The following is a 24,826-nucleotide window of genomic DNA, read 5'->3' on the forward strand; positions in this document are numbered from 1 at the left end:
CCTGAGTTTTAGAGATGAAATGAGAAGCCAGTGCCATGCAGAGGGCCTGGGAAGGGACAGGAGAGGTAGAGACTGCATCAGGATTGGCCAGTTCCTTTCAGATTTTAAAGAGTTCAGCACACATGCCACAGAGATGCAGGCTTGGATGTGAGCTCGCTTCTTGGTGAGGACAGAGAGCCGGTATTGCCTTTGGAGCTGGTGGCAGGCCAGTTTGTCAGAGGATGTATATGAAGCACGCCATTTCCTCTGAGCCACCCTGCACTTGCGTTTAAAGGTGATGAGGTCTGAGTCATACCAGGAGTTGCACTTGGCTTTGGGCTTCAGGCGGATTCTCATGACAGTGGCAAGAACATCAAGAGTATCAGATGTAGCAGAGTGGAGCATGGAAAAGGCTGTGTCAGTGTGTGAGTCAGCCAAAGGGGGTGAGGGGTATGAGAAAGTGGTGACGAAAGCCTCAACTGGCACGCACTTCATGAGTCGGATGACCGAGAAGATGGGTGGCAGTGATGGAGTTGGCTTGGCCTGAAGAGAGAAGAGGGTGAGATGGGAGGAAAGGAGAACGTGATCACTCCAGGAGAGAGGAGTGGTGAGAGGGACAGAAAGGGGAAGGTATGAGGAGATCACAACATCTAGAGTGTCCCCTGAAGAGTGAGTCAGGCCAGAAGGGAGAATAGAGAGTGAGAGAGAGTTGTAAAGGTCACAAAAGAGTCCAGAGGAAGGACAGGAAGCATCCAGGTGGATGTTGAAGTATCCAAGAAGGAGGAGTTGAGTGGTTGAGACCAGGAGAGAAGAGGAGAGGTCTGCCAACTCATAGAGGAAGAAAACATGCAGTACCATGCATATCTCAGCCTGCTCCTTAATGCAGCTGTATAACACATCAGACTGCAAGATGGCATTTGCATTTCTTTGGAGCTTGCATGGGATCTCTCCAGACAGGACTCTTGTATGTCTCTCAGACTGGGCTCCTGCCTTCCCTGAGTTTATAGCCAGAGACAGTCCTCCTATCTTCGTAGCAATGCCTTTATTGAGATGCCTCAACCAATAGTGGCATCGTGTTCTAGCAAACACGATCATGCAACTATCTGCGTTAATTAGTTGCACTCACTGCCACCAGTTCCAGGATGGGAAGGCACGTTTTTACATATGTCACCCAATGTGTGTTGCTTTGAACGTTAGGTTCTTTTTCTCTTTTGGGATAATTGATAGTAATAGCTTGACTTTCAACTTTCCTTTAATTGATTTTAGGTTTTCTCTGCAGAACTCTTCCGTTGCACGTAGCACATATCAGACAGAATCATGCTTCATGTTAGCAGAATTGAGTCATGAGTGCATAATAAAAGTGTGTAATAGAAACTTCTACCCTAGGTAGATGCATACCCCAGATCTCACACACTTTATCAAAATCATTGTTTTCTCCCATCACAGGGACTCAAAAGCTTGAGAGGAATGGCATATATCCTTTGCTAGTCTTGTAATGTCTTGTAATGAATTCACTTGTAGGTTAAAGAGAACCAGTTTTTTGGGTCAGGTATTTGTCCCACAGAAACGTTTCTGTGTGACAAATACCTGACCCAAAAAACTGGCGTTAGGTATACCACGACACCTAATTTTAGGGACTGGGTCTATTATGTTACCTAGGCAATGAAGTTGTATTCTTAAAACCCAATGAGAGATGAAATATCATGGGTGTTGATATTGTGTGTGAATGTAAGAATGAGCTTTGTATGTGGCTATGAATGTTGATATGAAAAAGTTTTTTATGAATTTTTTATACTGTGGAAAATGGTTTTCACATATGCTAAATTTGGCTAATAAAATGTGAATATGTATTAAAGAGTGTCATCTCTTCTCACTGATCCAATCTTGGATATTTCTGTACTATACCTGAAGGATCAGGGTTAAAGCGCAGGTCTACCCCTTTATTTTTCCCTGGTTAAAGAGAACAGAAGCCAAGCCAAGCAGAGTGAGAAAATGTTCGATTTTCTCACTCTGCGGACTGCCAAGCACCTTTGGGATTTGGATTGAGGTGTACATGTATGAGTGCTTGCTTGTTGTTCTGAACATGTAATCAAGTTGTATTTGATTAAACGTCATGCCACATCCAGTTCATTGAATCAAAGGCCTTAGTATAGAAAAGGATGCATGTAAGGGCATGTTTCAATCAGTCCAGGAGTTGTGTCCAAGAGGCAGTCGAGAGAGCATCTGTATGTGCATTTGTCTTTTATTAAGCTTAAATAGTACTTTTGCTAAAACACTGAACAAAAAAGAATCACTACAAAAACAAGTAAAATGATAATTTACAATAGTACAAGTAAACCATGAAGAAAAACAGAGAATGGAAGTGTTCTTAAAGACGTAAGCAAAACATATACTAAGAATTTCAAGATCTAATAAAAAGTTATACAAGTTGTCCATGCTAAGGATCCAGAAATGTGAAAGAGCGGAAACGAGTTTAAGGACAAGGAGATTTAGGAAAAGCAAGAAGACATTGTGATCAGGAGTGAATTGAATGAGAAGGAGTGTGAAGAGAAATAATTGATGAAAGATATGGCTGAGCCAAGACATGAATGCATTTAAAGAAAATACAAAGGAAGTGAACCAATAGATGAGATTCAAAAGGGAGCCAGCAAGGAGAGGGAAGTGCAGTAGGAACATAGTCCCATGGAGAGAGATGAAAAAGCAAACTGACAGAACAATTAAACATAGCGTGGAGAGGGGCCAGAAAGTAGATGGTAGAGCTATCAAGATCGGGGAACAATAGTCAAGACATAAAAAGCTTAACAAGGAAAAAGGTTTAGTAGTTTGGCAAGATAGAAAAGGGTGTGCATTTTGCAGGCAAGAAAAAAAGAGTGGAGTCAACATTTACTCCAAGATTAAAAGCAGAAGAAGAAAGAGAAGCGTGAGCACATGGATCAGGTCAAACAAATGAAGAGCAAATAGAGAAGTAAGGAAGCTAAAAAAAGAAAGCTTCTGTTTCAGAAGGATTAACGTAGAGAGAAAGAGCAGGAGTCATGGTATGGCTAGAAGGCAAGGTGAGGAGGTATAATGAAAAGAGTAGAAACAACAACAAAAAAACAAAATACATTTTGAGAGCAGTAGCATAACAATTATGAGAAAAATGGAAAGACAAAATAATTGCCAAAATGGGGAAATCTATAGAGGGAGAACAGAAGGGAAGAAGGCCAGAGCCCTGGATAACTCCATATTGAGGAGGAAGCACATAGAACTGTTGGCCAGATCAGGAACATGATTTGAGTAAAAGGAACAAAACCAGGGAAAGACTGGAGCTCTAAACCTCAGTGACTAAAGTGTCATGGAGAGAATAGAGTGAGCCATTGTGCTAAAAGCTGCTGGTAGATCAAGGCCGACGACAAATGACACATGTTTAGAGTGACACGTGGTGGTAGAGAATTAGGAAGATAGAGAAGGGCTGTTTCAGTAGATGGAAAAGCAGTAAAGCATACTGTTGCACATGTAACAGTGAACAGCGTTAAAACAATGAAGACACCTGGGGCCAGATTACAGAAGCTTTGCACTGTTGTAGATGCAAAGTTTGCACGGTATTAGCACTAGGTAAAGTTTGCCCTATTTCTAAAAACACTTGCAAATATTTGAAAACCATTGCACCATGACAAGTGCATTTTGGCATGTTATAAGCAGTAGTGCAAAAATTGCCCTAGTGCACAAAAGATTCATTTTACTGTATTTTTGCACCCGGGAAAAGTTTGCCCTAGTGCTAATACGAATGATATTAGCACTAGGACAAACTTTGCCCCGGCGCAAATATGAATCTGTTTCTGTAATATGGCCCCTGGACATGAATATGATGCTCAAGAAAGGAAAGGGAAAAGAGCAATAGAACAGAACTTAGACAGAACTTAAGGATAACATTAAGGCTTTTTAAGAATAGAAATAATAGTTCCAAGCTTAAAAACTAATAGGAACGATTCCCAATATTGAGGCAGCATTACAGAGAACTGTGAAGTAGGAAAGCAGTAAAGCATAGACTAAGGGAATAAGAGGAGCAAGAAGAGGGTTGAAAGCACTAGCAGGAGTTTGTGCACAGATATGAAGCTAGTTGGGTAAGAGTCAGATAAATGGTGTAATTATGAGTTTGGCAATATGGCCAACAATACTGGTTAAATTAGCGCTGCATTACCGCACTGCCGGACTATGGGTTTGGAGGTACGGTGGAGGAAAAACGCTCCAGCAAAATGCTAGAAGGTATTCTGCCACCTTACTGCCAAAACCAGCAATTTCTCTGGTATTACAAGTGGCAGAATTACTGCTGGTGTTAATCCCGCTGAAATTCTAGGACTCCATAAATGGGAACTAACACCGCCATAATGCCACTTGTAATCTGCCGGTAATTCCTCTGGACCAAGTGATGGTAACTGAAAATCTCTTTGGTGTTATCTCAGCAGATTTACAGCCAAGATACCACCAAATTCATAATGAGGCCCAAAGAACTGTCAGGCTGGACACATTCAATTGAGCAGGATCGTAATACAAGGAAGAAGATGAAAAAAAGATAAAGAAGAGAAAACATTTTAGCAAAGTAAGTAGCAAAGTCACTAATAGAGACAGATAGGAGAGAGCACGGAATGGGGAGGGGGTTCATCATTGGTTTAGGAAGTCCGGTCAAGTCGCCCCTGCTGTCTGCCTATGGGCATGGGGGTTGTGCAGGGAGTGGACCTGTGCATCTGTGCCTGCATCCTGTGCCTTCTGTGGCACCACCTTCATCTATGCACAGTACTGGTTCTGTGATGGACTTATCATCAGCTGAACTTCCACCCTTAGCCTGGTCCTGCATTACCTTGTATTATCTGGGTATCGCAATGTGTCTTCCACTCTCTGTGGCACCTCGGCTCACCGACCCTTCGGCGGCCATAGCTCACTCTCTGGCCCCGTCCCCACCCAGAACCAATATGTCCATATTAAATTCAGATCCAGGTCAAAGTCTGCCAAATTCTGACCAAGTTACAACCTTTAAGGACTGAGGCACTAACCCTCTGCAGCAAAGTCCTCGCAGTACAAGGCCACAGTGTTGTTCAACACAGGACCGCAGGAGACACTGTCTGTCAATAAATAGCATGCTACACAGCACCCATGCATCTAAACCTTTAAGAGCTGAGGATCGGACATTCTGCAGCAAAGTCCTCGCAGGACAAGGCCACAGTGTTGTGCTACGCAGGTGTATGGCAACAAAGGAGTTGGAACGCAGAGTGCAAGCATGCAGCAGAGCCATCGACCAGCAGGAACTGCAAGGTAAAACAGGTGCGGGAGGTGGATGTAGTCATTACTGCATGCTGCTTAACTGCTCTACCTTGCACGTACTTCCATTTCAATGTGAATCTCACCCTGCACTATCTCTATGCATCCTTTTGGCTGTCCCTTTCCCGGGTATCCGTACTTTGTTTTCTATTTCTTTGCAACTGTTTCTATGCATTTCTTTTGCATCTTCTGCATTTTTTCCCATTCAGGTGACTGTTTTGGCCTCCATCTCTGTTTCTCTGCCTTCCCCTGCATTCTCTGCATCTCCCATCTAGGCAAATTTTCCTGGGTGTACTTTCACACAGCTTGCTGTTTCCACTAGGCCTTTCTCCTCTTCTCTAGATTCCTACTGCTGCCATCCAAGCCTTTTTTTCCTCTCTAGGTTGAGCTGATCCTGATGGGCTCCCACTGTTTTCTCCACTCACTGCCTGATGCCGCTCTTGCTTACTTGTCTCTGTCTGTGCTCTGCTGTTGACCTTTGCTCCCTCTGTTTACCCCAACCATGTTTCACAAATCCCCTCCTTGTGCATCTGGTGGGGTGTATCTCTGTGCAATGTTTTCTTCTCTTCTCCTCCTTGTGCCTGACCTTTCTCTTTGCTCTATCACAACCACTATGGTTCTCTCAATTTCCTATTGAACTACTGAATTGGTTATCAGGAGCCTAATAACCTATATGATTCCCTAACCATGTTATTCTACTGACTCTCGCATGTCAGGTGGCTGGCTTGGTCCATACCCAAGTCACCATCTATAACAAAGTTGCAGCGTGAGGGTCTTACTTTTGGTTCTTGCCCATTGCTACCCACCCCTAGGAGACTACTCTATGATTGGCTAGAGCCGACGTCCACAGATCTGGGATCCGCAAAGGTTCTCAGATCTTGGTGTACCTTCTAAAGGTAATAAGAATGACTATGTGTCTGCATTTTAACTTGTGTGTACCACCTTAGTTTATGAGATTGCTGTTTCACCCAGTGCAACACTTGTCTCACATTGTAACATCTTTGTTGCAAGCTACTGTCTGGCAGTGTGAGATCAGAGTTCTTTCCCAGCATTGGTTGCTGTCCATTGTCTGAGTCGGTCGGGTCACGTGTTTAGAGACCATGATTTGGAGCTCTGCAGCTCTGAATTATGAAGAATTATTTGCATTTACTGTGGCTGGTGTTACTGTCATTCAGGGAATGGAATGTCATCTGTATCTGGTGGCTTTGGCAGCGGGTCCTGTCTCACACATTTTCTCTTGTCCAGCATGAATTCAACTCAGCTCAGCTCATGCTGAGAGGCTTGTGGCCTGCTGTAATTTTGCTAAACCATAACGCGGCTTCTGAAAAATTTGTGCTATTCTATATTTTCCATGGGTTAATCACACTTGGCTCTGTCAGGTCCCTTAAGTGCTCCTGCAATATCATAAGGATATTCACATATAAGCATCTGCAAGCTTTACTCGGGATCTCTTGCTTCTTGCGGTTTCTGCGTTGCTGCGTTTATCTAATGGCAAAATAATAAAAGCAATGACAACATGTATATGTATCTGTCCTCTAATTATACAACTGTACGCTCGTGTTCTTCATGTATTTGAGTGTGTTTTTGTGTCCCGATGTGCGGATTGTATGTGTGCTTCATGTCTAACGCTGCTAAGTCATGGCGTCTCTGTCGATGTCAACATGTCTTCTCTGCGCTTTAATCCATACTGTCAATTGAGGTTTCTTTAGTTGCAGCCTGGGGCTCTCATCCACTTTGGGGTACACTTGTACTGCACCTGGCCTATAGGGCTGGCTGAGGGGGTACCCTCTCATTAACTATAATAGATACATACCCGATTGAAACATCGGGTTAACATCATGTCTACCCCTGTCAACTTTGTTGTGTCTGTTGGGAAAAAAGAAAGTGTCTGTTTTAAAGTTGTGGAATGTTAATGCATGTATTATTGTACAAAAATGATGGGTGTGTGCGTCGTTGTAGAGATGAAATGAGTGCAGTGTAATTGTGTAGTGGGTTGATAGGCGTGGTTAGGAAGGTTGTACAAATAAGAGGCTGTTTAGGTGTGATGGGCTTGGGTAAATATGAGATTGAAATCGGGTGGTGTTGTATAAACTAAGTATATTAATTGGATGGGGATTGGCTAATAAAGTATTCATATTAGAATGTGTTGAGCATTACTGGAGTAAATGAGAAAGGGAGTGGCGGTGTGATTCAATAAGTGGAAATATTATGTGTTGAGGTAAACAGTGGTTGCTGTAATGGTGTGATTTAGTGTGCAGGTATGATGGTTGTGTGGGTGTGTTTGAAAGGGGGTGAGGAAGAGTGTGTATGAGTAGTAATGTGTGTTAGTAATTTGGAATGCAATGAGTGTGAAAGTTGTCCGGTTGGAATTGTGGACTTGACGTGGACATGAGTATAGAAGAATCAAGAAATAGAATTGTGGTATAGAAGTTCATGAGAGACTAGTGTGTTGATAGGCAATACAGAACTGGTGGTGTATTGAATAAAGAACAATGCTGACATAGGATTAGAAAGAGTGTGAGTGGTGCAATAAAATGAGAAAGAGGAAAATACAATAGGTTTTGAGTAGGCAATATTACTTTACGCTAATTTATAGTGAACGTGTGTTATTACAATTATAGAGATGCACATGCTATATTAATACACTTACTTTGCAGGGTGTGAAGACTTTCCTTAGTTCGGCAGATGGCTTTGTGAATCTCCTTTTTCCTGTAATTGTAAAAGAAAGTTAGTTGGTATGTATGGTAATGGTGAAGTAGTTTCAGTAGAAAAGGTTGTTATTTGTTAACGTAGGAGGAGTTGTTGGAAAAAAGAATAAATGAAATGGAGTTATGTGTGGAGTGCTAAAGTTTGTTAACTGTGTTGTTGGAATGGTTGCACTATGCAAAGTGCAGTTTAGCATATTGAAAGCAACAGGGTAAAAATAGGCATATTGTGAAAAGGATGCATTTTAGTAGATTTTTCGAGCTCAGGAAAGTTTGCGGTAGGACTAATATTCTATGGTATTAGCTGCACAGCAAAAGTTTGCCTTGATGCAAAAAAGCATGCAGTTCTTGTGGTGCAATGCATTTGTAATGTGTTGCAGTGTATATAAAAAAGTAGGCAAACAGTGGGCTAGTGGTAATACTGTGGAACTGTGCAGTTGCATCAGTGTATGCTGTTAGTATGTGGTGTGTTATAGTAGTGGTTGGAAAATGCTAGTCTTTTTTATGCAAGGAACAGTGCTGTATTTAGGTTTCCATGTTTGCAGTATGAATTTATTAAAGGGGGTAAAATGTGTACATAAATTGGCACTATGCACATATAGGAGGTGGTGAATTGTTGCACTGTAAGGGATGTGATGGCAAAGGTTGGACAATAAGATATTTATTAAAGAGGAAAATGCTGTTAGTTTAAAAATGTTTCTTTTTAGGGGACTATTATTCTATCTGCAGACTAAATAGGCTAGAAATGGTGCTTTGGAACTTATGGTACGTATTGTATGCTAGAGAAAAGTATTTGGGACAAAACATTGTTTTCTGTCAATTTGTCCTTATCTCTAGTATTCACAGCACCATTATTTCTGTTAGCATAGAACAACATGATAAAGAAAATGTTGAAGAATATTATTGAGTCTAACTAATTTACTGAAATATGTAAAGTAGATGGAATTTATAATATCACTTTTAAGCTTTATTTTTTAACTGTGAAAGGCGACTCCCAATGGAACCTTTTTTTGTATTTTTCGAGGTTTTTGTTTGTTTTGTTTTGTTCTTCCTGGAGGGACACGCAAGGAGATAAGGAGGGGGAGGGAAGGGTGGGAAGGGGCATCAACCACTAATAAGGAGGAACAGGTGGACAGATGAAGATGTTGGGTCTGCCTAAATCTAAGCTAAGGGGCAATGTTTCTCATGCTCCTTGACAGCAGCCTTGACGGTACTTCGATGCTGCTACTCCCTGCAGAGGGGTGTGTCACAGTACATGCAGAGAACTGTTGTCCTAGAAAGGAAAGGATCAACATCCTCTCGTATGGCCTGCAAAGCGGCAGGTGGAATCATCTGCCCCACAGAAGTAGATTTTGTGGTGGCAGGAGCTGTTGGGGAAGCTGAGGTAGAGGAGTGCAACTTACTCCCTGAGAAAGCAACAGCCTTTCTCAGAGCACCTGGGTGGAATGTGTGGGTGTGGCGGTGCATAGAGGTAGTACCAATTTAGTACTGACCATTGTGTCCACGACTGAGTTTGGCTCCTGCATTTCACACAAGCAGCCTGAGCCTTTGGTAACCCTCCTATGGTGGTAAAAAAATACCACAACAATGATTCCTTATGGGTGCTGGAGGTAGGTACCTCCTCTACCTCATCTTCGTCTTCCTCTTGTTAATCTTCTGCATCAGTGCACCTGTTCCCCTGTCCAGGCCCTCTATGTGGTGGTGCTGGTGGTGGTCCCTGGGGAGGAGGGATGGCGATGACAATTACCATGTCTACTAGTAGAATTCTGCAGAAATTAACTCAGCTCAAATTAAAGATACTCTCTCCTCGTGTGCCATATTGAGAATGACTAAAATTAATGGGTGGGTCCCTTTAGAGGAAGCGCCTGCAGAACTTGCTACTGTCCGCGGACTCTGAAGTTTAAAATAGGCCTTGTAAAGTTGTGAATAGTTAGAGACACCAAATGCGGACACGTCATCATGGTACACAGGTGTGGTCACCTGATAACGTCTGGGGAATTCGGCGTAAAAAGCTGTAAAAAGGTGATATAAGTGATATGAATGTTGCTAGGAGGTGGTGAATGGAAATGTTTTCACTTGAAACTTCATAGATTGACTGTAAAAATGGCCTAAAATGTTTTGCAATGTCCGGACAGCGACCGCTGACACATCATTACGCCACACAGTCATGGTCCCATGATGACATCTGGGGATGTTTGCGATACTGGAGTGACATACGCTGTGAAATCTTACAGGTGCATGTGCAGTCACATCTGAGATTGGGGCGCATATATTCCCAGACTAACTAAAAGCATGTCATGCGGGACGGACATGTCCGGATTAGGCGCAACATCCCTGGACATCAGCCATTGCATCAACATACACAACCATTCATATAGTCCGCAGAATATCAATTGGAGATTTAAAAAAAATATATATATTGGGCAGTTATATGCAAGATATTTATGGTATAAAAAACTAATTTATGTACAAAAGGTATCGGGAATCGGAATGGGAAATGTGAATGGGAGTATTTGGAGGATCATCATCAGTGGAGAAATTTCATCAAACCATCTGTCATTTATTTTTTCTGAATTTGATCGCAGTGATTGCTGTGTGTAAGGGGGACAGGTACAAGTAGGTAAGTGATGATCAAGATTTCTAAATGCATGATATTTAACATACATTACAAGTTCTTTAAAGTCATTGCTATGTTCATCTATTTTTAAGGACAAGTTCCTGATTTCATTCTGTACTGTTGGGGATTTGGATTGTCTTTGTGGTTCTTGAGGTTCTCCATGATTATTATGTGGTGTGGTTTGTACCATAAAAAATAAGACATTGGGCCTCATTACGAGTGCGGCGGTAAAGGGTTAATGGCACCAGTAAGGATGCCGGTGCCGTTAACCCCCTACCGCTGCATTCCGAGGTCCCTTAGTGGGTCCCACTAAGGCCGGCTGGTTTTACCAGCCACCCTTAGCAGGAGCCGCTAAGCGACCAGGGGGCTAATAACGGGCCCGCTATTTGCGGGACCGTTATTAACTCCTTCCCCATTCCCAGTGAGCCCTATGGGGGCTCATATGGGAATGGGGAATGGTTTTCAGAATGGGGATTTACCGGGTCACTCCAAGTTTGGAATGACTCGGTAAGTCCCCATTCCAACTACACGGACCCAGATACGGGTTTGGAGGCAGCCATGGCAATAATAGCACCATGGCTACCTCCAAACTCGTAATGAGGCCCATTATATTTCAATAAACTCTGTATAAAATTGCATTATTTGTTTGCATTCAACATACATTGGGCCTCATTACGACCTTGGCGCTAAGTGAAAAACGATGGCGGTAAATGGTTACCGCCATCGTTTTCCGCCAGGGACGATTATGACCCATGACCGTTAACTACGATGCCATTAGCGCCATCGTAGTTAACGCTGCCGCTAACTGCACCAAGGGAGCACGCACGCGACCTCCCACACCGTACTTAGCGCCATGGCGGTAAGGTACGCGAATGCCGACCCGAGCGGACATGCACCTAACGCCATCATCCAGGCCGTTAAGTACCTTACCGCCATGGTGCTAATTACGCCATCGCGAACCAACCGTAAAGGGACATGTAAAGTGAATGCAGCTGCCACAGGTGCACAGAAACAGCACAGGTGAAGGCAATACAGACTCAGGAAGTACAAAAAGTGCACACCCCACCCCTTCCCACACCCAGTCACACTCCACAATGATACCAATACGACTAGCAATGTTGGGGCTGGAGGACCTGATAGCAATGCGAGTGCTACAACTGCAGCAACAACAACAACAACAACAGGCTGCACGGAGGAGACGCAGGAGGAGAAGGAGGGCAAGGCAGGGCCAGCTAGCCCCACCAGCACAGCCAGTGGCACCACGCAGGCAGCCCCCAATCCCACGCATCAGAGCCAGTCCATTCAACCTCACTGCAGAGCAGATCCATACCCTGTACCGTTTGGACCGGGACACCATTACCGCCATCGTAGACATGACACACAACGACATCGTCAGCATGATAGAAAGTCCAACCGCCATCCCACCGCTACTGAAGGTAGTGTCTGTACTCCACTTCCTGGCCACAGGCACCTATCAGCACACAGTGGGGCACTTGCATGGAATCTCACAACCATTATTCTCACGTACGCTCCTCCAAGTGCTCGATGCCCTCCTCAAGCACACAGATGACCACATCTCATTACCACGGACTTCCCAGGAGATTGCAAACACCAAAGTGGGATTCCATGCACTAGCAGGCATACCTGGTTGCATTGGTGCCATCGACTGCACCCATGTGGAATTGGTTGTTCCACGTGCCATGGAGGTACCGTACAGCAACCGGAAACAGTACCACTCAATTAACGTGCAAATGGTCTGTGACTCCAACAAGATCATCACACATTGTTGTGCCCGATTCCCCGGATCAACCCATGACGCAATGGACCCGAGGAACTCCACAATACCACGCTACATGGAGCGACATGCAGGCCCAAGATCCTGGCTACTCGGTGAGTCCAATGTCATGACCATGGAAATGTGAAGTGGGTAGGTGAATGATGTACCGATGCATACTCCACCTGGCTGAAAGGGGGGGGGAATGATGCATACTCCAACTGGCTGAAAGGTGGGGGGAATGATGCATACTCCACCTGGCTGAAAGGGGGGGGGGATGATGCATACTCCACCTGGCTGTGAGTAGCAGAGAGAACGGAGATAGATGATACCCTAGAGCAACCCAGACTCCACCCAACGCCAGTAAAGCCAATACCCAATGTATGCAGCCCTCCCCTGTGAATGAGGTCGTGCCCCAACCATGACACAACCATCTGCATGTGCATTTTACCAAATCAGACCCCATTGCCAACAATGAAGAACACCTAAATGCACCAAACACCATCAACCGACAGGCCTGTCCCCCACAACTGACCACGAAGGAGGCACATGACGGACAGAAACATCAACACACCATTACACAGACAGCAGGGCCCCCAAAATGGCCCTGTCCACATCACCATCGCTCACTGGGGCCATGATGAGGCGCACAGAAATGTTGCAATGATGTGCGCATTGCCATTACAGGACATGTGCCAGGCCAACTAACCAAACGGCATGAACGGACACAGTGGATGGGCACTCACAATGCACTCCACCCCACTGCATACATTGGGTGATGGCATGCAAGACAGGCCATGGGAGACATGAGCATATACTTGTTGCATTGTGTGAATTGATCAGTGCATGTAGGAGTGATCCAAAGTAACAGTTGGATACAAGCCATGGTGGCACATCATGTTTTTTGTCATACGTCATGACTGACACATACAATCTCGCCCAAATACAGGTGATGCAGGCTATCCCCTGAAGAGGTGGCTCCTTACACCAGTCCGGAACCCGCAGAACCAGCATGAGGAGGACTTCAACCGTGCACATACACGTACCCATGTGGTCATAGAGCAAACATTTGGCCTATTGAAGGCACGGTTCCGATGCCTCAGCAGGTCTGGTGGTGCACTCCTGTACCGCCATGAGAAGGTGGCAAAGATCGTCATGTCATGTGTCATGCTACACAATATGTGCGTCAGACGGAATGTGCCCCTGCCCCCTGACGCAGAACTGCAACCACCTGACGATGAGGATGAGGAGGGTGCAGATGGGGCGGCACCCTATGGAGGAGGCGATGCCCAGGAGGGGCGTGCAATGCGCCAAACTATCATCGACCACTGCTTCTAACACACACGGCTGGTGTGTACCACATGGAGACTGCACTTGGGCCACTGTGTGTTCCTGGGACATGCACACTGTGGACTGTACACCAATAAAGCACACATATGCAATGAAAATGTCGACACGATTCATTTTGGAGAAGCAAAAAGTGTATTTCGGAGATAACATGTCGTGGCACACCCCCTCGCCCCTCCCCCCTGAATACCCCAACACACCCACTCCCCCCTACCCCCTCCCCCCTGAATACCCCAACACACCCACTCCCCCCTCCCCCCTCCCCCCTGAATACCCCAACACCCCCTGTGATCAAGTGGCTGATGTATTATTGCACCGGGCAGGCACTATTGGCAGCCCCCTCTCCCAGACCCCGGGGCACCTCTGCCTGTGCTCCGCAGGGTCCTGCCTGATCGGCGGACGGGGCTGCTCGGGGTGGAACTGGCAGCAGAGGATGTGCTTGGCTGCTCAGTTGGATGCATGTCCCGAATTGAGCGTGCAAGCTCAGACAGCACGCGCCGCATGGCAGCAAGTTCGGCACAAATGTCCTTTGTGGAGGACTGCATGTCAGCCCTCAGGGTCTCGGAGGTTTGCACCATCGCTGCCCTCAGGGTCTCGGTGCTTTGCACCATCGCTGCCCTCAGGGTCTCGGTGCAGTGTTCCATTGATCCCCTTGCACCCCCACATTCCGTGACATGCTCATTAAGGAGCGAGGAGAGTTGCTGCTGGAAAGTTATGGTCTCCTCCAGGCTCTGTTGTTCCCTCTGTGCCATGCCTATTGCCTGTGGTGTGTCCATGGGGCTGCTCCCCTCCTGCAGACTTACAACAGGGCTTGGGGGGGATGGCCAATCGTCATCATCGATTTGCACCTGTGTGGCATCCTCATGTGGGCTGCTTTGGGACAGGGTGGGGGATTGGAGGTGGGCAGTGGGGGGTCCCACATCAGTATCCTCTGCATCCCCTGCATCACTGTCTGAGCAAGCTGGTATGGCAGCAGTTACCCCCATAGTGCTGCTTCCTGCTGAACCTGTCCCCTCTGTGGGAACCATTAGGGGGATGTTTACTGCTTCTGCTGCAGCTACCTTGCTACCTGCTGGGGTGCCGGTCAGTGGCCTGTCCTGTTGTCTGGCACCGGCTTTTGGCTGCTGTGGTGTTTTTTCAGCTGCAGCAGAGGTGGAGGGTTGTAGTGTTGGCCCTGTGGTCCTGGCCCTCTTGACAGGTGTGGTGTCAGGTGTGTCCTCATCATCGGGTTCTGAGTTTGAGCCTGTGGTGGAGCAAAGGAGGAAGAGTGTTATTGATGGGTCTGCGTACATTGCGCGTGCATCGTGATGGATGACATCATTTGGGTTACTAGATGCGGCACATTTGAGGCAGGGGCATACAGGTTGTCTCACTTTTGCGTGGAAGTAGCATGGAGGTATGTGGGTGCCTGCAGTTAGGGTGTGCATACTGCATGCGTACTGGGTGGAGGTCAGATGTGGCTCTAGGCAGTGCCCTGCTGATGTGTTGCATTTACACTATAGGGTAACATTGGGCTTCACATGAATGGACTTCAGTGACTCTAGCATGGCTTCATTTGAGGCACCTACCTGCATCGCCTGATGCCGGTGCTCCTCGCTCCATCCCTCCTACCCCTTCAATGGACTCCATCCCGATTGTTGAGGCGCATATTTCTTCCCAGGGCTGTAGTTTGATTGGGGACTCAGATCCTCCCCCGGTCGCCATGCCCATGTTGCGGTTCGCCGAGAGGATGATCCTGACGCGGAGCCGGAGATCGTCCTAGCGCTTCCGGCACTGCCTTGCGTTGCGGGGGACGGTCCCTACCGCACTAACCCGCTGGGCAACTAAGGCCCATATGGCCTTCTTCTTCACAATAGCCGGCCGGGTCATCTGTGTGGAAAAGACCACAGCGGAATTCTCCTGTAGGGTCTCAGCAAGTATGTTGAGCTCCTCCCTTGTGAACCGGTCTTGCCGCTGCCGGTCACAGGCTTTTCGGACAGATTTGGGCATTTTCGAGCAGGGAAATGGGTAGGTATTGGTTTTTGCAGGGTCTCAGGGTCAGATGTCGAGTGGTTGCGGAGGATGCCGATGGATTGTGTTTTTCAAGATGGCCGCCGTGCTCGTTCCTGTTCCGGCGCGATGGCGCTACTTCCGGTTCCGCTTATTTACGGTGACCGTAAAGTACGCTGACCGCTAATTACGGTCACCGCTAAGTACGGTGACCGCTAAGATGGATGGCGGAAGTGTACCTAGCGCGGCGGACGACGCCGGTGAGTGCCGTTTTGGGGTCATTTCCGCCATCGCATACTTTACATTACCGCCATGGCGTAATGCTCGTGCCCGATGGGTCGGAATGAGCCGCACTTTACGCCATCGGGCAAAGCCGTAAACGCTATTTACGCCATGGCGGTAATGTCCGATACTTACCGCCAAGGTCGTAATGAGGCCCATTGTTTACCATAAGACATTTCGTCATCAATCATTTCAAGTGATATTCTAGCCAATCAAGTGTGTTTGCCAATGTCAAAATAATGAATGGTGATATGTGCATATGAGAATTTCTTATGTAATGCATGGTAATAAAAGAGAAATAAATAAAGTGTATTTACTGTTTGGTTACAGATTTTCTTCTAATGTGGTGTTGCTGTATCTTACTGTGTATGTTCAGGCATATTCAACTGATAATATAAGGTCTGCAGTTAGGTTTTGTGTGATACATGGAAAACAAATGTTTACATCTGTAATTATTGAATTGAATACAGATGTTTATTTGGGTGTAGTAAATGTTAGTGATGTTGGTTTATGTATGTTTATTAGTTATTGGAAGGGTACAAAGTGTTCTGTTGTCCCCTGTGCTTCTTGGTTTTGTTGATGAAACCTGTTGTCCGCAGACTTGTTTACTGTCTCAGGACCACTGATGTCATCGGTGATGTCATCTGTGATGTCATCATTGTGTTCATGGGATGCGGAACAGGGGGTGTGAAGTTAAGGTGGCTTTAGCTGAATTTCAGAGGTTTTGTTGTGTTCTCAACTTAACATCCCTAAAACTAGAGTTTGATCGATCCTTTAATTTCAAATGTTTTGTTACAATGTATTGCTCACCTTAACATTCCTTCAACTAAACAAGGGTTTTGTTATTCCATAGATTTTTAGAACACTGCCAGACCACTAACCATGTTCTTCAGCCATGGTCAGTGGTCATTACCTTTGGTCGTGCCCACTGTCCATTTTAAAACACTTTCAGACCACTAGCCATGGCCTTTAGCCATGGCCGGTGGGCATTGCCACTCTATATTTTATAACACCTCATGGTACTTAGACGTTTATCAATCACAAACTGATCTTGACTTATTTTGACAGTGATATTGTAGACTTTCAGAACTCACAATGTTTTTACGCAATGCACAGTGTTATGAAATTATTTGCCATGGACCGCACACTTTGGTTAAGCAGCATGCTACGTGCATCCAGTTTTGTGGCCTGTCTCTTGGTAAATGTTGTTAAACATCACACAACCCCAACTAACCACATTCAAGCAGCACGGAAAAGAGGAAAAAATAATCGGCTGCAAGAATAACATATGCCCAGGTACATTTGCCCCCTAGCGAAAATCAAAATCTGGAACCCAAGAATGCATGCATGTTAGGCACAGTTTGAATTTAGCACCCTCTGGGAACACTACAAACAACTATGACTACAGGTATAGGCAACCAAACCTTTGGTATAAGCTTGTACTGCACAGTTTTGGTAGCGTGTTGAGCAGCCAGGCTTATCTCAAGAGGGGAAATGTGAGCTGTAGTGGAGTTACACAAAGATTCACAGTTACAGGTATTCAAATAAACTCTTACACTCAAGGTTTCTTGCATAAACAATTAATAATTTATTGATCAGTTAGTTATAAAGCCTTCTTCAGAAGGGAGCAATAGAATAGTAACACACAAATATACTTCAATACCGTACACTTTGAATTTCTGAATCAGACAAGGCCCTTTTGGGATGGCCCGCAGACACAACCCACACCCACAGGTGACTTCAGTAACAAGGGTGCTGAGGACATTAATACCTTACAGTTGGCATTCAGAATACTCTTTAAAAGTTGGTAAAAGGCAAAGGTTATTAGAACACAAGAGAACACAAATATTCTTAAGCAGTGCAGATATTTTTACAGGGTAATTCATGGAATTAATGTGTGCTGAAAATGGGGGCGCAAGCATGAAAATCACAGTGCACGTTTGCGAAAGCCGCACACGCAACCGTTTGTCGATTCATGGAAGTCGCTGCGTGTGGTTTACCTGAGATCTGCGCTGAATCCGCGTGTGGTGCACACCTCATTGCGACATCCCGAAGGCTGTGCGGGAGACTACCAGTGAAGGCACACAAAGGGCAGCGCACACACCTAAAATGGGGGCGGAACACGTGGAATGGGGAACAACAGGTGAAAATGTGGGTGTTATGGGGGAAGTACCACTGATAAATCCTCGCAATGCCCACACGCGCGCTAACAACATGTATTCATGGAATCGAACAGGGGAAACCCGCGTGACACAAAAGACGCGCTAATGTGGATAAATGTACTCCAGGCGGAAGCAGGCGGAGGCGACCCAGCACAGCATAAAAGTGCACGCAAACAACAAACAAGCTCATACGCTACGATGAATATACCGTTCCTTGCAGCAGTGGTCGTGGGACACCGCAGGAGGAGGAGGAGGATAGCCAGGCCCCACATTTTTTTACCCAGGACCAGCCTTTTTGGGATGCCTGATGACCAGGTCTATGACAGGTACAGGTTTCCACCCCATATCATCCTAGACCTGGTTGCTGAGTGGAAGGATGACCTCACATCACCCACCCTGTGTTCCCAAGTACTGAGCCCCTTGGAAAATGTGCTCAATGTACTGCATTTCTTGGCCACTGGGTCATTTCAGGAGACAAGTGCCATTGTTGGGGGCGTCTCACAGACCACGCAGTCACACTGCCTACACCAGGTGTTGGCGATCATGACTGCATGCCCCTCAGTCTGCAGGCGCATATACATGCCCTGAACACGCGCAGAAAGGCAGGCTGTGGTCCAGGACTTTTACGGGGTGGCACACTTCCCCAAAGTGCTAGGTGCCATTGATTGCACCCATGTGGCTCTACATCCTCCTACTCCGGCCACTGAGCACATCTATCGCAACCGCAAGCACTGGCATTCAATCAACATGCAGGTTGTATGTGATGCCAAGGGAATCATCAGCTCTGTATATGCCAACTATCCCGGGTCTAGCCATGATAGTTTCATATTGATAATGTCACCCCTAAACCGGGACCTGCAAGCTGGGAGGCATGGTGACACATGGCTCATTGGTGAGTACAAATGCCTCTGCACATGCATGCATTTCACACACAGAGAAATGGCAAAACCCAACTAATGCCAACCATTATCACCTCCCCAGGGGACAGTGCCTACCCTCTGAGCACCTACACGATGACGCCAATACAGAACCCCACAACACCACCCAAGGTAAGATACAACGCAGCCCATATTGCAACCCGGGGCATAGTGGAGCACGCATTCGGAGTGCTGAAGTCATGTTTACGCTCCCTTGACAGCTCTGGCAGCCAACTGCTATATGCGCCCCCAGTATTGTGCAGGATTATAGTGGCAGTATGTGTCCTGCACAATGTTGCAACCTGGCGGGGCGTGCCGGTGGACATGGTGGTTCCCCCACATCCGCAACCACATGCATGGCCGCTGCGCATGGAAGGGGAAAGGGCATGTGGCGAGGCAGCCCGTACCCAGCTTGGGCAACATTTTTCACCTAAAATCCCACCCCTGCGGAGTGCTCTGTTATGCTCAGCTGGTATCCACGGGGGCGCCACACGATACTGGATGGAGGTCTAAGCGCTATCCCGGACCTCTCTCTGCTTGGTTATGTACCAGAGGTTGGGTAGCGCCTATAACAGGAGAATGGAGGGTTAGGATACTGGTTCTGTGATGAGTGGACTCCCACCTCCCTCTGTTCCAAATCCCCTCCCTTGTGGTTATTGCTCACCTTAGGTTTTTGTGCATTGAACTCTCCGTTCTGTGTCTCTGTGCAGGGGTGCGTGGTTGGGCGTTTCGTGGACCTAGTTGCTTCACTGGTCCGTGTGCCCTTATGTCGGGTCCAGACCGGCTGTGACTCCGACTCTGCTTACTGTCTTCCAGGTGAGTCTCTTTCTTTTCTTCTGTTTTCTATGTCTTCTCGGTGTCTTTCTCCACTACGCTGTTCCTTAACAATGACTCTTTTTATTTTTACAGGCATTGTTGCGATCTCGGAGTTGCCGCGCCGATGGCGAAGACCACAGTAAGTTATTGATGCGCGGAGCGCTGCGCTGTTTATTGGTGTTAATTCCTAACCTATGTTCTCTTCTCTTTGTACAGGTTGCGGTGATGTTCTGGAGTGATGAGCGATCGAAGCACTGCTTGCCCAGGTAAGTGCTTTGTTAATGCTGACCTTGTTCCTTCTCCCTTGAAGGATGCAGTAAAACCCGGAGATGGGCGATTAAGAGAAGCGCAGGTTGCTGCCAGGACTCGCTGCTTGCCCAGGTGAGAATTGTTATTAATGCTGTCCTTGTTTCTTTACCTTTGCAGGTTTTGGAGAACTCAGGAGATGGGCGAGGTAAGCAAAGCGCAGGATGGATTTAAGACTGGTTACTTCACAGGTAAGTGTTCTTGCTTGCTAATGCTGTTCTTGTTCTCCAGGTTATTGATGGAATCCAGATCTAGGGCTCCAGGATCGGGCCGCCGGAGAAGCAGATGAGCAGGAGTTGGACAAGGTGAGTGTTACGCTGCAGGAGTGCAGAATAACGCGAAGCGTGTTCTGCTGTTTGGGTGTGGTTTAAATAGCCCAGGTAAAGGAGTTCCAGGCCAAGTAGTTCCAGGCCCAGCCACACCCAAAACACTAGACCGCATGGATTAGTTCTAAAGAACTGAGATGTGTAATAGGCCTCCATGTTGGATTAAGGTCCAAAACTGGTATTGCTTTATTTCTGATAATGAGCCTGGCGCCAAAGGCGCCAGGACTGACTCCATGTACGTTTCTGATGGAGTTTTAAGTACCTTGGGGCAAGTGTGAAGGGCTTTAGCCCCACTGCTGCCAGGGGGCTGTTTTACCTGAGGGGCTCAGGGGCATGGATTGTGACATGCACACAGGCCTGGCACATACCAGCTGACAATTGATGATGACAAAGAGACAGTCAACTGTCCCAACCATACCACCCTGAGATTGTTTCCCTGGACGTGCTACATTGTGTGCATCCCTAGCTACTTAAACAGACCCAATGCTATGTCAATAAAAGGCACACATTCATGTTGCATGAAGGACTACCCGCTTTCAAAACAGCATACCCAAATACTGGTATGTCACCCAACCCCTCCCAAACCCTGTCTCACCTGCCCAAGACACCATGGCATGGCATGCAATGTGAAAGCAACCAAATGAATGAACACATGACACAACTGTCACAAAATGCACCACCACAAATGGAAACAGGCCACAGACAATTCCCTCTCAGCTAAGAAAAAGAAACAGCACAATGAAAATATACTTACCAGCATGACAAAATATGAATATGGGTCCCAACAGTGGAAACGTCTGACAGTAATTAATCACAATAGTGCAAGTGTCACAACCTGCAAAGGCAGCACATCGACCCCTTCCATCTCCAGTGTGTTGCTAGTAGATAAATGTGGCAGGGTACTGCATACAACATAAACTGCATCTGCAATGGAAAGAGGCAAGGTAAGACATGAAGAAGCTACGTGCAAATATGCATATTGAGCAATATGTAATACAATTTACAAATCATGCAGTGGAGAAATCATCAGTAATCCCCACTAGTGGTGAATACACAGTTTGAACTACAGACTGGCCACACAACCCAATGCTTCTGTGTAAGTTACTGTCACATTGTGCCACCCTTGCGAGCCATGGAAAAGGGAAGCAGGAGTGGCATATATGTCTGGACCCCAAGCTTCAAACACAAACACAAACACAAACACAAACACAAGACAAGCCTGCATGGGCCCAGCTGTAACACACAGTGGATGCCTATGGGTGCCACACAAAGCAACTCACTGTAACATGAATGCACAATAGACAAAAAAATAAAAAATAAAAATAAAAATAAGAAATGGCCATGGGTCGATCGGGGGGGGGGTGGACCACCCAGGAGGGATGCAGTGTAGGGTGCACAAAAAATATACCCTCCGAAAGTGGGAGAACTGCTGTCGCTGTCGTCGCCCTCTGGGCTACATTAGAAGGTGTGTGTGGTATGGGAGGCAGACCACGTGAAGCCCTGGCATGCTCCTCCATGGCAGCAAGCATGCGTGTTTGAAAGGTTTGGTTCTGCTGGATGATGGTTCGGAGATCCCCATGCAGCACTTCACGGATAGCACAGACTTCTGCCTGCAAGGCCTCATGTGATGCCTGGATCTCCTCACGGGTTGCTTGGATCTCAGCTGAGATGTGCGTTTTAGCTGCTCCAGCTGCTGTTCTGACCTTGTACTCTGGGACACCTCAAGTGCACCCAGAGTAGCTCTGAGGGAGCTGTTTTCTTCCCTCAGGGCATCCTTGTAGGCCCATGCCTCTGCAGATATGGCTGTGCGCAGAGCCTCAAGTTCAGTCCGTCAGTCCCTGTTGGCGGCCAACATGTCCTCCCTGTGTGAGCAGCACGTGGACTCTGTTTCCTGCTGTTGGAGCCCCACCTGCCTTTTGGGGGGGAGAATGGAAGTGGCCAACCTACCCAAGACCTGAACCATCATCTCACATGATGCCCCCTGTCGTGCTGCAATTGCATAAATGGAGTTCTCCCACACAATATTGCATGGTGGTGCACGGCCACCGTGTTGCCAGACACGACACCTGTTGGCCCCAAAGTGATGTGCACCTTGCTGTGCTGGCACTTCCTGAGGCTGCAGGACTGCATTCCTCCTTTGATCTGCTGCTCCAGGAACAGGAGCAAATATTTGGGAGTGTGACCCTGCATCTGTAACCACCACAGGCTGACATTCCAACACTGAATGGGCCATTGAGGGGTCTACCCCCTGTGCAGGTGTGTTGGACAGAACAGCATCCCTGCCAGAAACACTCACCTGCGACGAGACATTTGTCTCAATGTCTGATTCAGCACCTGAGCCATAGAGCTCATCAGAGGTGTACCCAGAGACGCCCGTGGACAGGATGGTCTGTAAGACCAATGGATTTTTGTGTACCACCACCCCACGCCCTCCAGTGGTGCTTGGTTGGGGCTCTGAGTACTCCTGCCCCTGTGCCATCTCCTCCTCCTCCACAGCATCTAGTGCCTCATCACCCGCACAAAATTAAAAGAAAAGTATTGAAGACAAGCATGAACAGCATAGCCGACACACATAGGCATCACAATGCACACATCCAATACATTAATCAGACATGTCACACATGACACACACTCAGCCATGCATGAAGTGGCAATGAAGTGGAAGGGGACCCTGAAAGCAGCACTGATGACACTAAAATGGAAAAGCAACACATGTGCTGCATGGTGCATAGCACCTGCATCACACATTAGCCTGTGAGTGGCATGGACCATCCACAAACATGACACATGCCAGCACACAGATGGCACGTAGCATAGCCATGCCAGAACTGACAAGGATACCCAGATGGGAGTTAATCACTACTGTCCCCCATCCATGTCAAGCGCATATCATCAAACAGAATATGCAAAAAAGTGGGAAAAAAACACATGTGTCACATGCTGCAACAACGCCAGTGTGTTCAAATACAGTGATGGAAGGCACATGGATACATCAATGGTAGGTCACTTGGACAGGACACAGGTCAGTTGTCATATTGAACATTCAAACAGGGCTCAGAAGTGATCGGGTGCAGTGGCAGTGCATTTGTAGGTGCACAGCAGTCAATCAGCCTGATTGATGAAATCATTTGCGTAAAAAGTGAACATATGTGGGGTTTTGTGGGGGAAAATCCCTGTCTGAAGTATGGTGGGTTTGGGGCAGAACGGCACACAAATCTGTGTTTATCATGCAAATGATTCCATCAATCAGGCAGAATAAAGAGAAAAACTGTGTTAACAATGTTGTGGCATGATGGCAGTTTAAGAGCAAGTGCAGTCATCATGTACAAAGTGTTTCAGCGGTCAGTAGGGATACAGTGAACCCCAAACCCAAGGGTGGGGGATGGGTTGGAGGCACTACATGGGTCACATATAGCAGTTATGACTACACAGCCTGGCCTGGCACTCAATCAGAACACATTACCTAAGCAACATACACATGGTCTTGGCACACACCATGGGCACTCACCGGACATTGTCTCAAGATCTGGTAGGTCTCCCACACCTTGGATCTGATCCTCTGCGATGAACCCTCCAGCGATTGTCTTATGTTCTGTGAGTTCATCCTCCTCTGGTGGTGACCCACTGCCAGTCACCAGAGTAGAGGCGTAATTGGGAGCCAGCTTGTTTTTTGCTTGGTGTTTGAGCTCATTCCAACGCTTTGAGCAATCATCAGCTGTGCGCTTCACAAATCCAAGGGAACTCATCTGGTCCGTGATGCAATGCCAGTGGGCCCTACTCTGAGTGTTTGTAGTCTTGCACCCTGCGATCACCAGCATGCCGTGACCATGTGCCGACATGTAGCCCACAAGTGCGTCTAGTTCCACATCATTGAAACTCTGCTTCCTTGATGTGCCGGAGGGGCAAGCTGTGTCTGGGGTCCCAGCCTGTTCCGCAAGAACACGCTTCTTCCTCTTGAGAGGTGGTGTGGACCATGATTGGTTTACAGTGCTCTGGTCTGTAGGGGCTGAAGTGCAGGTGGACTGACTACTGGAAGCAGGCAATGGCACGATGACCAAAGGTCTCACTGCAGGCATTCGTTGCTGGGTGCTGTTGCCAGGACCAAGCGGCACAACTGCCTTGGTGTGAGGGTCTGGGACCAACACTGTCCCGGCCGGGGGACTCAGCGCCAGGGTGGAGTGAGGTGCAGCTGCCCCTGCATCCTCCTCACCCTGGCTACTTGGGGCAGCAGATGACATTGCTGCCCCAGATCCACGTGGCCTGGTGGGTGACAGCAACTTTCACCACCACACGTGGCTTGGACTTCGTGAC

The sequence above is a fragment of the Ambystoma mexicanum genome, chromosome 7q (assembly GCF_040938575.1).
Source record: "Ambystoma mexicanum isolate Mex_15411 chromosome 7q, UKY_AmexF1_1, whole genome shotgun sequence".
In the NCBI taxonomy this organism is placed as follows: domain Eukaryota; kingdom Metazoa; phylum Chordata; class Amphibia; order Caudata; family Ambystomatidae; genus Ambystoma; species Ambystoma mexicanum.